The 16,106-nt window shown below is 52.1% G+C and overlaps 1 protein-coding gene across 6 annotated transcripts in view; it reads left to right on the plus strand.

Moving 5' to 3' along the window:
- The first annotated feature begins 2,058 nt into the window (after nt 1-2,058).
- RPH3AL (rabphilin 3A-like (without C2 domains)) overlaps nt 2,059-16,106 on the plus strand; it is a 103,321-nt gene continuing 89,273 nt past the window's right edge. For 4 of the 6 annotated variants that reach the window (XM_015566776.1, XM_015566775.1, XM_015566770.1 and 1 more), the window contains exon 1: nt 2,059-2,193. The gene's annotated coding sequence lies outside the window, so the exon portion shown is untranslated. Of the gene's footprint in view, nt 2,194-2,380; nt 2,537-13,460; nt 13,725-16,106 lie in introns of those variants that run through there. The other 2 variants (XM_015566772.1, XM_015566771.1) reach the window with 2 other exon arrangements.

Here is a 16,106-nt window from a genome sequence, read left to right on the forward strand (position 1 = left end):
AATGAGGTTCTCACAGAGAAAGAGGGCATTTTCCAGTAACTGTAGTGAGAGCCTAGGGAGGACTCTGTTCTCCTGGGCCTGGGCCACATGCTCAGCCCTTAGCCCGTCACTGTGCCTGAGGGCGGGGATGTTCTATTCTAGGGGTCCTCAAACTTTTTAAACGGGGGGCCAGTTCACTGTCCCTCAGACCGCTGGAAGGCCGGACTATAGTTTAAAAAAAGAACTGTGAACAAATTCCTATGCACACAGCACATAACTTATTTTGAAGTAAAAAAACAAAATGGGAACAAATACAATATTTGTATTTGCATGTGGCCTGCGGACCGTAGTTTGAGGACCCCTGGTCTAATTGGTTGACTTCAGCCACATTCACATGGAGGAGGAGTGAGGAGGGGCCAGGTTCTCCCTTACAGAAGGAGGGGGCACGATTTCCTGGGCCCAGAGGGGAATCGCTCTCAAAGAAAGAGCCGCTGGGCAGACACAGGGAGGCTTGTTGCCGAAGGCCAGCGGGGACGTGGCCTTTGCACAGGACACCCAGCGGCCTGAGTGGAGCAGTTGTGAGGGTGCGTCGGTGTAGCAGGCCCGGCGTTCTTCGTTGTGCAGAGTCACACACTCGGACCTCTTCACACCCTCAGTCTGGTCCACCCGGGGCCTCCGCACAGAGCCAGCCTTCCCTGGCAGCATGCCACCAGGAGCACCAGGACGCCAGCCTCTTGCCGCCGCGATTATTCCAGGGCCTGGTCCGAGTCCCCTGCAGTTACTGGCCCCACTTACCCGTCTCTCCATCCTCCAGTCCCCGGAGTCACAAACCTGGCTCTGGTGCCTGCACCTGGCCCCTGTCCCTGCTGAGGTTCGGTGTCTTTTCCAATGTTGACTTAGCCCGAGGCCCGTCCTGATTTCGGTGTCAGCCGCACTTCCCAGCGGTGGATCCTCCGGGAAGGCCAAGGGGCCAGGCTACACCTGGGGCGGCTCCTCTCGTCCCCTGCTCTCCTGATCGCAGTGAGCGCACACCCACGGGCTCAGGGAGAAGGGCCAGCGGGTCCCCAGCACACCGGGGCCTGTGGCGACCGCTTTCCACAAACTCAGACAAGACTCACATCGCATTTGTCTGTTTGATACAACCGGTATCACACGTCAGCACTTCTCAACACCTTTAGGTACAGAATCTTCAAGTGATCTTCCCTGAAAATCCAATGTATGCAGCAGATAAGAGCCCAGTGGCTCTGGGTTGGGTGGGAACACACGCACCCCCTTTATTCCTCCCTAGTCCACGTCAGCAGCCCCCAAAGAGGTGCACGACACCCCTGGGGCTCCTTGGAACCTAGTTTGAGAACCTCTGTGATGGTGTCGATCTGTCCCTCTCAGTAGCACCTGCTTTAGTTCTCCATGGGGGACAGGTTGCCGGATGTGGTGGGGTTTTTGGTTTTGGTGGTTTTTTTTAATCACGACAACATTTTTTCCATCATTAGCTTGTTTGCACTATGAGGTCAGCATGGAGACCCTTGTCCCCTGCCTTCTCACTCTAGGCAGGTGTGGGGAGCAGGGCCCCCCACCCCACAGCTCCGCAGAGGCTCGCTTCATCACCCGTGTCCCCCTTGAGCTGCATTTGGAGGTTCTGCTTATGACATTGGTCCATTATCCGTGCCTCAGTTTACCTTCTTCCTGGGGAGCCACACCTCACTAATTGGGTCGGTGTCCCACCCCCGGCCGCTGGGGCTTCAGGCAGTAATGAGATGCTGTCGCCCCGTGCATGTCCCCTGGGGATAAATATTGTGGAGACTTTCCATGCAACGTACCCTAACAGAAAAATCCTTCAACGTCCTAAAAGTGGCCAGACTAAAAAAATAGTAACACCAGAAAGCATGCAAACGCCCCCAACGGAGCCCTCCCTCTGATAGGAAATGCCCGGTGTGCCTGTTCCCTGTTAGAAGACGGCGCTGGCAGGGGACGCGGTCTCCAGCACATGGGCCGTGGCCGGCCGTGGCCAGGCTTCCGTCCACCCAGGAGAATCCAGGCCTTGGTTTGGCTCCAGCTGGGCCCTCCCCGGTGGCTGCCACTTATTGACTTAAGTCCGAGTGATTCAGATCTTCATCAGGGTCGCCCCTGACAGCTGTGTGGTGGGAGGGCGGGACCGCCTCCTCCCGGCTGGGGCACCAGCGGGTCAGGCCCGGGAGAAGCCCCCCTCTGTTCCTGGTAGGTGTTTGGGGGTCTCTGGTCCCGAGGGGACAGGAAGGTGACTTGTATTTCCTGGAGCCAGGGGCCCAGTTCCTACAGGGTTTTCCCAGAACTTTGCTAGCTCCCGGGAGGGTGTGTGTCTGCTGCGGGAGTGTTGGTTAATGGTTGACTGGAGGCTTGCTTTTCCTGGTTGTCGGGTCCTGCTGCTTCAGAGGAAGAGGCGGCAGGGGTCCGAGAAGATCTGGGAGCGTCCCAGGCACCTCCTTAACTGTTGCTACACGTCCTGTGTCATGCTCCGAGAGATCCCCGTGGTCAGGGGTTGATTTGGGGGTAGCGCGCGGAGGGCATGTATAGCATTTTGGTAAAAAGTTGGACATCAGATGGGCTTAGGGCCCGGCAGAGAACGGGACCATGTTAATATGACTGAGCAGATTGGAACATTCTGTTCCATAAATATTTTTATTGCGTGTCATGCTATGTGTAGGCACTGTGAGAGGGGCTGCAGGATCTGTGCCCCCAAGTGCTATTGGGCATCAACCAGGACAAAACGATGACAAGTCCCCAGGTAACTGTGAGACAGGGCCAGACAAACAAGGGCAGCATTTCTTAGAGTGTGAGAGGATTTGAAGCACATTGTACAGCAATATTAAGTCTATTACAAATAGAGGCATTTAAAACATTTTAATGACTGTGTTTATTTTCCTGTATATTTGAACGTAACTCTTTTCTTCATTTGCCTTCTGTCTATGGGAGATGGTATGGTTTTCTATTTATGGTGGAGATATAAGTTTTCCTTTGAAAATAAATTTACGTAAAAGAGGGAGTTGGTTTAAGGGGCAATAGTAAGTAGAGAACAGTGTGGAGGCCATGGGGGGGGTGGCAGGCGGCACGGCCTTCCCTGAAGTGTGGGGACAGCGTGGTGGAGGGATTCAGAGACGAGGAAAGGAGAGGGCTCGTGGGAGAGTCAGGCGGACTGCGGGCGGCGTCGGATCCAGCTAGGTGGAGACGGGAGAGGTGAATTCCTATTTACAGACTCAGAAATGGGCGTGCAAATCTTGGCATAATCCATTTTGGCTCCAACCTGTGAGTCCCGGGGGCACTGGAGGGGGGTTTGGACCTTCCAGTCTGTGGAAGACCATGCATCTCAGGGCATGGACTCTGACCTTAATTCAGGGGCAGTGGGAGCCATGGAAGGCGCTTGAGGAGGGGAGTGGTCTCTGAACGGACTCATTTATTTGTAGTGGGCCCCCAGACGAGAAGCAGGATGACCAGCCAGGGGTCAAAGGAAAAAAAAAAGGCCAAACTAGGGCCATGGCTGAGGATCCGCAGTCCAGCCACCCAGCCTGCCTCCCGCTGGCTCTAGTAGCAGCCTGGAGACACTGGGGAGAGGCGGTTCTGCGGTGCAGGGGCCAAGCTTTGGTCTCTCTGTGGGGGAGGCAGTGGGAGCTGAGCAGGGGGGCGGGTCAGAGGTGACCTGGGAGGGAGGTGCCCATCTTTCCCAGCGGGCCCCTTGGCCTCTTCCTGGAGCTCCTGGCTCAGTGTGGAATGTTCTGGGGGAAGTGGGTGGGGTCGGCTGGAGGAAGCTCTTGTCTGGGCACAGAGTTCCTGAGGAGGAAGCTCGCAGCTTCCTGCCCTCCAGTTTGACCCAGGCAGCCTGGCTGAGGGCCCCGGCCGAGATTTCATTCACCAGGGGCCTGCGGTCATCTGGGTCGTGGATCTTTTTGTTTCCCTCTTCCGTTTCTTCCGTCCAGCGCAGAGACGCTCACCAGGGGTTCAGAGACGGGCTTGGTTTGAAAAACAGGGTGGGTGTTTTTTGTTTTCCTCGGAGGGTCTCCTGTGTGCTCGGCACTGTGTCGGGTACTTTTACTCTGTTATTGGAGTTCACCTTGGACACAGCCTGCGGAGGGAGGTGTTCTTACCTCAGTGATGGCGAACCTTTTGAGCTCGGCGTGTCGGCATTTTGAAAAACCCTAACTTAACTCTGGTGCCGTGTCACATATAGGAATTTTTTGGATATTTGCAACCATAGTAAAACAAAGACTTTTATTTTTGATATTTATTTTATATATTTAAATGCCATTTAACAAAGAAAAATCAACCAAAAAAAATGAGTTCGCATGTCACCTCTGACACGCGTGTCACAGGTTCGCCATCACTGTCTTAACCCCCATTATACACAAGAGGAAATAGGATATGGGGGGATTCAGTGCCAAGATTGTACGGCTGGAATGAGCAGAGCCTGATTCCAAACTCACGCACTGGTACTGACTGTAGGAGTGAGACTGTAACTTGGGAAAATGACTCACGATCATTTTCCCCCTGTCTAGGTGTGGGGCTGCACCGTGCAGTGTGCTGGGTGCCTCTGTAAGGTGGGGGTAGCGGCAGCACCCAACGGCGTTCTGGTGGGGGTTACATGAGCTACGATGCAGGCAAGGTGCTGTACACGTGTTAGCGGCTGTTACTGCTGTTATTGCATAAAGCTAGAGTTTCCATCATTCTGACATCAGTTTCACTGGACGACACTTCGAGGGGTATCACTTAGGTGGGGCAGAGCATTGTTGTAAAATAATACAAACGGCATAGAATGACGTCAGAGACAGTGCGGCTTTGGGCTGTCTGTGGCCACACTCCTGGTGCCTGGGTGTTGGGGGATGTGTGTGTAGAGGCGGGGGAAATCTGTGTTCACTTTCCTCGGTCATTTGTCTAACTTAGATGAAAACTTGAGAATCGAGGTGCATTTTACTATTTTCATGGGCTCCCAGGGGGTCCCAGGTCCTGATCTCACCGCCCAAAGCTGGTGCCAGGGAGATTGGTGTCTGAATCGCCCATGACCTTAGCTAGCTGTTCTCTGAGTTGCTTTCCAGCTCTGAGATTCCGAGAGGCCTCTTCCGTTCTGGCAGCTTTTCCAGGATGGCTTTCTTCCTGGAATTCCTGCCCAATGCCTGCCCAGTCCCTGCCTTTTCCCTTTAGCCCTCCACCCGCGCTTCTCCTCTTCGAGGCCCTCTGGGAGTGCCTCAGAGGAACTTTAACGGCACCTGCACTTGCTATTCCTTGTACAGTCCGGCGTTTATTAGAGACAGCGTCTGGTTCATCGGGATTCATCCGCTCATGTGCAACCCGCACTGAGGACACAGCAAAGAAAACAGGGCGCCTCTGTCCCCGTGGGCCTTACAGCGGTGAACACGTCAACAAAGAAATAAGTGCACGTATTCCAATCATAATACATGCGATGAAGAAAAAGGATCGAGACCTAGTATTACTGACCGTTCAGTCTTCTGCACGAGGCTGTGTCCCCTGTGAGGCCTCCTGCCTGTGCTCTTCTGGGTACTGGGAATTCCAGGGCTAGTAATACTGATGACGATGATCATGGTGATGATGACAGTGGTTATGATGACAGTGATGGTGGTGGTGATGGTGATGGTGACAGCAATGGTGGTGATGGTGGTGGTGGTAGTGATGGTGATGGTGGTGGTGGTCAATATGATGATGACAGCATTGGTGATCATGACAGTGGTTATGATGACAGTGATGGTGGTGGTGGTGTTGGTGTTGGTGATGGTGATGGTGACGGTGATGGTGGTGATGGTGATGAAAAGGAAAATGGGGGGGCTTGCAACCTAGCTCAGTATCTGGTTAAAACTGTAGTCTTACTTCCCCACTCTGACTGACTTGGGCGGAGCTGTAGAGCCTAACCCCAAGGCCCCATCACAGCTGACTTGGGCAGAGCTGCCGGGAACCTCAGGGGCCACCACAGGAGGAGATATAGGTCAGAGCCTCCAGGGGTCAGGCTTTGGATCCGGAATTCCCTTGGACTAGCAGATCTGCGAAATAAAGGTTAAACTTTCCTCCCTCAGAGTGCTCGCTGATCGTTCTCCCCTGCGTTCTGCCACAAGTGATGATGGTGGTGATAATGGTGGTGATGATGGTGGTGATGGTGACGGTGGTGGTGATGGTGGTAATGATGGTGGTGATGATGACAATGACAATGGTGGTGGTGGTGGTGGTGATGGTGGTGGTGATGGTGGTGATGACAGTGGTAGTGGTGATGATGGTGGTGATGATGATGGTGGTGATGATGATAATGACAATGGTGGTGGTGGTGGTGGTGATGGTGGTGGTGATGGTGGTGATGACAGTGGTAGTGGTGATGATGGTGGTGATGATGATGGTGGTGATGATGATAATGACAATGGTGGTGGTGGTGGTGGTGATGGTGGTGGTGGTGGTGGCGGTGGTTGTGATGACAGTGGTAGTGATGATGGTGGTGGTGATGATAAAGGTGGTGATGGTGATAATGACAATGACAATGGTGGCGGTTGTGGTGGCAGTGGTGGTGGCAGACCTGCACTGCACAGTGTTACAGGTCCTGTGCTGGGTGTGTCACTTGTACCATCTAAGTCCGGGTTTTCAGACTTGGCACTTTGGCCTTTTCAGCTGGATAATTTCAGTTGCAGGGGGCGTTCTGTGCACTGTAGAATGCTTAGCAGCATCTTGGCCTCTGCCCACTGGGCTGTAGCCAGTCACATCTTCTCCCCACAATGTCCCCTAGGGGTCAAAATCACCCTAACTCAGAACCACTAATCTAATTTATTCTTCCCAGGAGCCAACTACTCATTGTACAGAGGAGGCAGCTGAAGCTTAGAGAAGTAAATGAAGCTGCCCAAGGTCACTGAACTACTAATTCACACAGCCAGATTGCAAACCCCAGATCCATGGCCCAAAGGACAGACTGTGGCCACTGCCCTTTACTACTTGGCAGAAGAAGAGAATTCATCAACCCTCGGGAGAGCCACCTGGGTACAGACAGGGCTGGGGCTGCTTGGTCAGCCCTGGCATCCACCGCAGGATTCATTTGGAGCTAATAAACACAGCGGCTGCTGCCCGGGTTCTGACTTGGCTTGAACCAGAAAAGCCAAAATGTATTGACGTGGAGACCGTCTCCACAGGCCCCAGGCCTTTGCCGCGACAGGCCGTCCCACTGCTGCTTGCTCCCTCAGGCGGCCTGTCGCTGGCAGACACCTGTGGGGAGAAGGAACAGGCGTGGGCAAGGTTTTCTGCAAACGGGGCCTCCTAGGCTCATGGCCCGTGTTCTCCCACCGAGGCTGTGAACCTGGGTTTGCGGGTTGAATGCCCAAAATGCCCATTGGAAGTTTGACTTTTTTTCAACAGTAATTTATTATGAAAAATTTTAAATACAAAGCAAAGTTGAAAGAATTTTACAGTAAACACCTACCCACCCACCACTTAGAGTCTGTGGTTAACCTTTTGCTACACTCTGTTTCCCTTGTCTTGAGCTCAGGTCAGCGTGGTCTCTGGCTGGTGGTCAGTGGGCTCACCGTAAGTTCTCTATGAGAGAATAAATTAACCACAGTGGTCAGGAGGCAGAGGTGGGCTTCATTACCAGGGCGATGGGAGAGGTAAAGGGCCGTGAATGATCCTACTCACTCTTAATGCAAAACTAGTTAAAATAAGTTACTAGGTAGATTGGGAAGCTATTTAAAATGTCATCCAATATTTAATCCATGCCATCTTAAACTGATAAGAACAGATACTACACTTGATTTAGTTAAAATAAGTTACCAAGTAGATTAGAAAGCTATTTAAAATGTCATCCAATGTTTAATCCATGCCATCTTAAAGTATAGAAACAATACAAATGCAGTAGTTTCAAACAGTGAGTCATATCAATTGCTTGACACAAAGAAGGCCCCATCTGTGAACTTCTACATGATTGTTCTTCCTTTCCATTTCGTGGAGCCTTCCCTCAGAAATAAGCAAAGACCCTGGCAGACACGCTCACCCCTTCCACAGCATGCTAGCTCCCTCCAGCCCAGATGCCATGGGTGGGGGGACCCACAGTCACATCTTGAGTCCCCCCTCCCCTTTCCCGGGTGGGAATCAGCCACTGTTTCCAGCAGGGAGAGGATGCTCCCCCTGCCGGCACCATCCTATCAACCACATCACATCACATAGCCCTTGGTATAAGCAGTTCCGAACAATAGACACCTACGATACAAAGAGGTTTTGTAAAGTAAGAGAACTTTAAAAGCTTTTTATTTTGCAATAATTTTAGACTTATGTAAAAGCTGCAGAAATGGTACAGAGTTCCTGTCCACCCTTTCCCTTGCTTATTGCCCTGTTAACCCCTTGGTAGGGCCACCTGGGGGTGGAGGGGTAACAGACAATACACCGCTCCTCATTTTTTCCTTATCTTTCGCGACCTTCACATTTTTGAAGAGGACTGTGTGAAGCCACGCCTCGGGTTCAAAGACGTGGAGGAAGGGCTGACACGCGAATTAATACACAAGACAAGAAATGGAAATTTGGAAATTACGGGGGAAGCCAGTTGTGAGCTTGGTACCAGGGCCCAAGTTCCACCAAGTCTCCGTTCCCATCTGCTTTTATTTACTAGAATACACAGTTGCCTTTTAGGAACGCAAACAGGCATATCAAAGGTGATGTTTAGTAAACAGTAAGATTATCAGGTTGGGGGAGTTTGCTTTAGGCCAGTGAGTCATCAGCAGGCAATAAAATGCAGATATTCAGCCCTGTGAATATCAAAAGCCCCATCCAGCCTTCTGACCAGACTCCTCACATTTATATTAATTACTGTTGATCTTGGCTCCTAGCAGTACTGGCCAGTTATTTCAACCTTTTGCTACACTCTGTTTCCCTTGTCTTGAACCCGGGTCAGCGTGGTTAGGTTGCAGTTGGGCATTTCGGGTAGGAATCCCGTGGGAGTGATGCTGTGTCCTCCGCTTGGGTTTGTCTGGTATTTTCTCGTGGTTAGGTTGCGGTTGGGCATTTCGGGTAGGAATCCCGTGGGAGGGTGCAGTGTCCTTCTCAGAAAGTACGCTGTGTCCATGTATTGTGTCTCCGGTGATTGATGTGAGTCTTGACCACTTGGTTAAGGTCATGTCTGCCCGTTTCTCCCCTGCGATGCTCTGTTTTCATTTGCACTTAATAAATATCTTGGGGAAGATACTTGCGGACTGTGCACATATCCTGTTTCTCCTCAAACTTTTGCTTCCTAATTTTAGTATCCAGCCATGGGTCTTGCCTGTGACAGTTACTACAGACGTGTTTTTTTTTTAAATGTTTATTGTTAATTACTTAGTATAATCCCCTCTCTAGAGGTGGTCAGTATTAATTTTGGACTAGATATTTTTTAAAATATATATTTTATTGATTATTTTTACAGATAGGAAGGGAGAGAGATAGAGAGTTGGAAACATCAATCAGCTGCCTCCTGCACACTCCCTCCTGGGATCCCCGCAACCAAGGTACATGGCCTTGGCCGGAATCGAACCTGGGACCCTTCAGTCCGCAGGCTGATGCTCTATCCACTGAGCCAAACCGGCTAGGGCACTACAGACGTGTTTTAATGGTGGTTCTTCCGTTCCTTCATTCTTTCTGCGTTTATTATTCAGTGTACGAGCGAGCTGCCCCTCTCCCCTGTTTACTTATTTATTCAGTTATTTATATCATAAGGACCCATAGATATTTACTTATCTTATTATAGATTATAATCCAGTACAACAGGTATTTCTTTTGTTGCTCAGATTGTTTGAGATTCAGCCCCCGAGAGTTCAGAATGAAAGTGTTTATTGTGAAAGTTTTTAACCATCACAGAAAAGCCGACAGGTCGGTAGTACAAGGAAAACCTGTCGACCTTTCACCCAGATCCAGCGATTCTTAGCATCTGACCGTGTTTGCTTTCTCCCGCCCTCTCTTTCCCCTGCCCCCCTCCTGCCGTGTTTTCACAAATGTGCCATCTGTTGTTGTTTTTTATTGAGGTTAATTTGCAGTTAATCTTTCCATGTCATCCGGGGTTGGTGGCAAAATATAAGTGGCCAGCTCTTTGTCCCCTGGAGACTGTGCCTGCTGCCCTGTCCAGACCCCAGGTTTGTTCTGCGCTGTTCGCCATGATTTTTTTTAGCAGCTTATTGAGATGTAAGTCACATACTATCCATTTAAGGTATACAATTCAGTGGCTTTTAGTACCGATAGGTACAACCGTCGCCACGGCCAGTTCTAGAACATTTCATCACCACAAAGAGAAACCCCATATTCTCTAGCTATTTATTACCTGGCCCCCTCCCCAGTAAGCCCCAGACAGCCACTGATGTACTTTCTGTCGCGATAGATTTGCCTACTCCGGGCATTTCACGGAAATGGAATCACATGCTGTGGTCTTTTGTTACTGGCTTATTTTAGCATAAGGTTTTCAAGGTTCTTCATGTTGTAGCATCCATCAGTATTTCGTTCTTTTAAAAAATATATATATTGTATTGATTTTCTACAGAGAGGAAGGGAGAGGGATAGAGAGTTAGAAACATCGATCCGCTGCCTGCTGCACACCCCCTATTGGGGATGTGCCCGCAACCAAGGTACATGCTCTTGACCGGAATCGAACCTGGGACCCCTCAGTCTGTAGGCCGATGCTCTGTCCACTGAGCCAGAATACAGTTAGGGCTGTATTTCATTCTTGTTTAGGGCTGAGTAAATTGCACTGTATGGTTTTACCATCTTTCGTTTGTCCATTCATCAGTTGATGGCCATTTGGGTTGTCCCCACCTTTTGGCTATTGTGAGCAGTGCCGCTATGAACATCTGTGTGCAAGTTTTTGTTTGAACACTTGTTTTCAATTCTTTTGGGGATATACCCAGGAGTGGACTTGTTGGGTCATGAGGTAATTTCATAGTTAACATTTTGAGGAACTTCCAAACTGTTTTCCACAGGGGCTCCACCATTTTACGTTCATACCAGCAATAACAAGAGTTAGAACCCAGCCAGGATAGAACCCGAAACCCAGGTATGTATCCTGACCGGAATCAAACATGCAACCTCCTGGCAGACAGGACAGCGCTCCAACCAACTGAGCCACACCGGCCAGGGCTCATTGTGTGTTGTTGTTGTTCTTCTTCTTCTTCTTTATGCTACAAAATGAATTTATTTCCAGCCAGATAAAATTCTCCAACTGCATATATGGGTGCATATTTTAAGTTCCTTCTTTGATAAATGTCCCGTTCACAAGAGCCATTCTGATGATTAAAATGCATATCAGACAACTACCTCCGTCTCTTAAAATATAATTTGAATAAGCTGCTAATGTCTAAGCCGTAGTCTGGTTATTGACGTGAGTGGCAAGCGACTCTTCACTGAGGAGTCCAGAGCAATAGTGACGCTGCCCCACGGTGAGATTCCACGAGTCAGCAGGCAGCAAACCCCTCTAGCTCACCTGCTGATGGTGGGAGAGTTGCTGTGGGCCGTGAGCCTCATGTGAGCACAGAGTTAAGTACCGACACAGAAGGAGGACATGTGCAAGGCGGAGAGGCGTTTCACAGAACGCGAGCACCACTCGGGCGAGTTAATGGGCTGTAGAATGAAAGCTCGGGGAACGCAAATCTGTTTGCACTCGCCCACTGGGCACTCAATACATATCAAGGTAAGGAGAGAGAATAAATTGGAATGTTGTCTTGGTGCCCAACTTCTGTTTTCGAGATTGATTTTTAGGCCCTAGCTCGTTTGGCTCAGTGGTTGGAGCGTCGGCCTGCAGACTGAAAGGTCGAGGATTCGATTTCGGTCGAGGGCATGTACCTTGTTTGCAGGCTGCGGTGGGGGGTGGGAGGCAGTCAGAGTGCGTGCAAGAGGCAACCAATTGATGTGTCTCTCACATCAATGCTTCTCTTTCTCTGTCTCTCCCCCTTCCTTCCATTCTTTCTAAGAAATCAATGGAAAAAAATATCACTGGGTGAAGACTAACAACAAAAGATTGAGCTTTAGGTTATGAATTTTTTATATACCATTTTTTTTGTGGGGTTTTTTTCAGCGCAAATCATTCTATTTGGAAAGCCATCCATTTCCCTATCTTTAGATTCTTCATTAGCATTTAGAGACTTCTTGCAGACTGCCAGGCTTAGGGGCTCATTGGCTTCAAGAAGAGCGCAGATCGGTCCGCACAAAGGCTTGATTTGGTTCTTGAAAATATTCTGTTTGGCTGGGGCAGAGGGTGTGGAGTGGGGTTGGTGATGGGGCAGGGTGTCTGCCTTGGGGAGGCCTGGGCTTGGACACGGGGGAGGATGCCAAGTGTTTTCGTTCATCTGGAGACACATTAGCCCAGGTGGGGTAGAGCCTGCGGATGGATGGCCATGAACTCCAGGTGAGGACCTGGGCTTGATGTGCACGTGTTTGAGCGGAGCCAAGCTGTGGAGTACCCATCTGGTGGCAAGGTAGACTGGGTCTGGACGGGGAGCTTGGAGGCAGGGGAACCACTTGGGATCATAGGGTGACTGAGGTCTGGGGGAGCACCTGGGTTAGGCAGTGGGAATGGTGGGGAGCAGGGGCCGTCCAAGACCTGAGCCTTCCTGCCTCTCTGCTCTGTGGGCACAGGGTGGGACGAGAACAGCACTTGAGACAGGGTCGCGGAGGCCTCTGTCGCCCATGTCCTGGGCCTCGCACCTCTACTCCCAGCCGCTGCTCTGGGGACCCCACGCCAGGCTGCCTTCTCTGCATTAGCCCCGGGCTGCACCAGCCCAGGTAACCCCGGGCTTCTCAGAACTGCTGGTTGGCCAGTCCCCGCACGTCTCAGCTTCTGTGAACTCCGGGCACACTCCTGCATTCTGGGAACACGGTGGATGCCTGGAGGGTGCCCCCTGGCCCATTGCTCTCATTGGGCGCCAGAGAGGGTGATAGGAAGGGCCCGGGCTCAGCTCAGTCAATTGAGCCAAACTGAGTGCCAGGGGCCAGCTGGGTGGCCTTGAGAGAGAGGCTTTGCCTCCAAAAGTTGGGTCGGCGCCCCTTCTCTGCAAGAGAGGGGGGCATGCCATCCCCTGGGGACTGTGATAAACTCAGGTGGTCTGCCAGGCGAAAGCACCCGCAGGCCGGCGGTTTCCTGTAGAGCGGGCTCCTGTCCCTTCCCCGTTTGGTAGCTCAGGGGTAAGCTGAACATATGCAGGCATGCTTTAATGTGTGGGCTCCCCCTGCGAGCTTTGCCAATGACTAGCAAAATGTTGGTGGCTCTGTTTGGCCTTTCCCCTGCTCATCTTCTCTCTGGGGGTGTCCCCTCTCTCTCAGGTCCCCTCCAACCATTGCCTGAGACGCCAGCCGTCCTCGCTATGGTGGTTCATGACGGGCACCCCCACTTGTTTGGGGTTTCAGCCTCTGCTGGTGGAACGGGGAGTGTGCGGAGAGGTAGACAGCTGGTCTCCAGGCAGCACGGCACTTAACCTTGGAGTTGGAACAGAGAAAGGTCTGTTTGTGTTTCCATGAACTAGCGGGGCAGCTGGCCCGCAGATAGCAGGCTGGGGCAGCCGGGGGTTGCCTTGGCTACTGGCTCTGAGCAAACAGCCAGGGGCAGGGTCCTACCCAGCTCCGCTGAAGCGGCGGGAGGAGGCGGAAGTCCCTGGCAGAGCCCCACAGAACCACCTGAGAGCTGGCGCGCTGCTGGGGCCGTGTGGGGGCCCTGGGAAGCCAGAGTGTGGGAAGCTGCTCTGGGACCGGGAGGACTGCCCCTGTCAGCACACCTGAGGATTGGACTTTCCAAGCAGGTGAGGAGGGTGGTCTGCGTTCCTTCCGGAAGCTTCTCTGCTTTACAGAGAGGTTTCTCTTGGGCTCCTCCACCAAGCAACTCACAGGTGGGATCTAAAGTCAGATTTTCTCTGCAAAAATTCCCTTTGCCCGGGACTTGCCACACGCATACACATTGCAGACATGGCAGCAGGCGTGTGTTTCTGCACTAAAAGACAGACAGCATGAACCCCCCAGCGTGAACCAGGGGCCTGGCCGCCCCCGGAGGACCTAGCCATTTTCTGAGCAGAGAATCCCTGGGGCCGGACACCTGCTTACCCTGAGGCCTGATTTCATTCTGATAACCTTCCTGTCAGGTTCTCATTCCATCTCCTGTCCTTTTTTGTGTGTGGGCTACCAGCCCCCTATCTGACAGTCTGGTGAAGCCTCAGGAAACTTTCTCAAAAATAATGGTTTTAAATGCACAAACAGGTTCTAGAGGAAACCAATTATATTGACTTAGAGCTATTAGAATGTGTTTTTAAAAAGCAGATTTTTGATATAGCAATCTGCGTGCTTTCTTCACCGAAGCATTACATAAACCGCCTTGTGGTGGGTGGGTCTAATAACCACTGTAATTTAAAAGCAGTGATAAGCATAAATAATATTTCAACTTATCTGTAACACTGTATTGTGATATAAAAGCAGCTGAGACTCTGGTGAAAGAGCCAGGCGCAGGTAGTAATAATGCTGTGGTGTGTTGCTGATATTCCTAAGTAAAGGCAAGAGAAATTTTCCGTTGTAGGTGAGTGAAAAATAAAGAGATCATTTGTTCCCATCCCAGTTCACCGCTCGCCTGCTAAGAACTCCCCAGACCAGCAGTGACCAGAGGAGATGCGTTTCCTGCATCCTCTCCTGGCAGCCATCATGGGAGCTCTCTGTCCTGGCCCTCAGCACTCAGAGCCTCCAGGGGCCACTTCAGACCAGCGTAACGGTCCATGCACACATACCAAGGGGTCCACGGTGCCTGCTGCCACCCACCCCCCAAGGTTAGGCTCTGGGTTCTGTTGTCCCCATGTAGAAGGGGGTGAATTTTGTCCCCCAAACATTTATGTTGAAGTCCTAACCCCCAGATCCTACGAATGTGACCTCATTTGGAGATAGCGGCATTGCAGGTGTAATTCGTGAAGATGAGGTCATATCGGCCTCTCCTTTATCTGAATCCAACGTGACAAGTGTCCTTAGAAGAAGAAGAGAGACAGCAGAGGGAAGACAAGAGACACAGGGAGGGGGCCATGTGGAGGCGCAGAGGGAAGGAGGCCTGTGAAGATGAAAACTGAGGTTGGCGCGATGCGGCCGCAAGCCGAGGATTGCTGGCAACCCCAGCCGCTGGAGTAGCCACGGGGCAGATACCTCCCCAGATCCTTCAGAGAGAATCCTGCCCCACCAACATCTGGGTCTGGGACTCTGGGCTCTAGAACTGTCCCAAGCCTCCCAGGTTGTGTCGTTCGTTAAGAGGCCCTAGAAGGCTAACGCCACGTGGCCCTGGGAACACTTGGCCCCGCAGCCAGCCTGGGAGGCTTCCCTCCTCCCTCTGTTCCCGGGTTCACTTTTGACCCAGGAGCCTGGTTTACCCTGTAGCCTCAGCTCGGTGATGGCCCTGACTTGGGGGTCTCCCTGCCCTGCCTCAGGCCCTTCAGAAACCACAGAAGTCAGCCGGGCCTCTGGGACACGTAGGCAGAGCCGAAGGCAGGAGGCTGGCCCCTGCAGGGGAGGGGCGGGGGGATGCTCTGCGTCTCATCTCCCCCGGGGGCTTGGCGAAGCATTTCAGCCTGGGAGTGAGAAAACAGCCTTCGCTTGACAAAAAGACAGGCAGGGATCTGGTCCGCAGGAATGGGTGTGCCAGGCGAGCATTTACTTTCCTGGGAAGGAGACCCCGCGGTGATGAGTGAGAGACGTCTCCCAGGGGCGCAAAAAGCAGCCCTGCCCACCGGGCAGTGAACTGAGATGCAGGCGCGTGCCCGGGCATCGTCGGCACTCGGTGAGTGTCTGTCGAACGAAGGAGAGTGATGAAGCCCAGGGGCTGCTGCTTGCCCTTCTGGGGACAGAGCAGATGCTTGGCTCTGTGACTCCGCGGGGACATGCCACGGGCGGGCCGCGGGCGTCCAGGCTGACTGCTCCTCCAAGGGCAGACAGGAAAGGCTGCGGGGGCTGTAGGGCTTCAGAGAGCCCCACCCGAGAGGAGGACGCTGAGCCGGGGAACGCGGACAGGCGGGTGCCTTTGTCGGTCAGACTCTCACCGAATCCTCCGTAGAAGGGGATCGCTGGAAAGGGGATCAGCCATCATCCCATCATCACCCTGCTCCGCCAGCCGTGGCCTCGGCATTTCCACGCAGGTCTGTGCCGACAGGGCGCGTGCCATC

The sequence above is a fragment of the Myotis davidii genome, unplaced genomic scaffold (assembly GCF_000327345.1).
Source record: "Myotis davidii unplaced genomic scaffold, ASM32734v1 scaffold363, whole genome shotgun sequence".
In the NCBI taxonomy this organism is placed as follows: Eukaryota; Metazoa; Chordata; class Mammalia; order Chiroptera; family Vespertilionidae; genus Myotis; species Myotis davidii.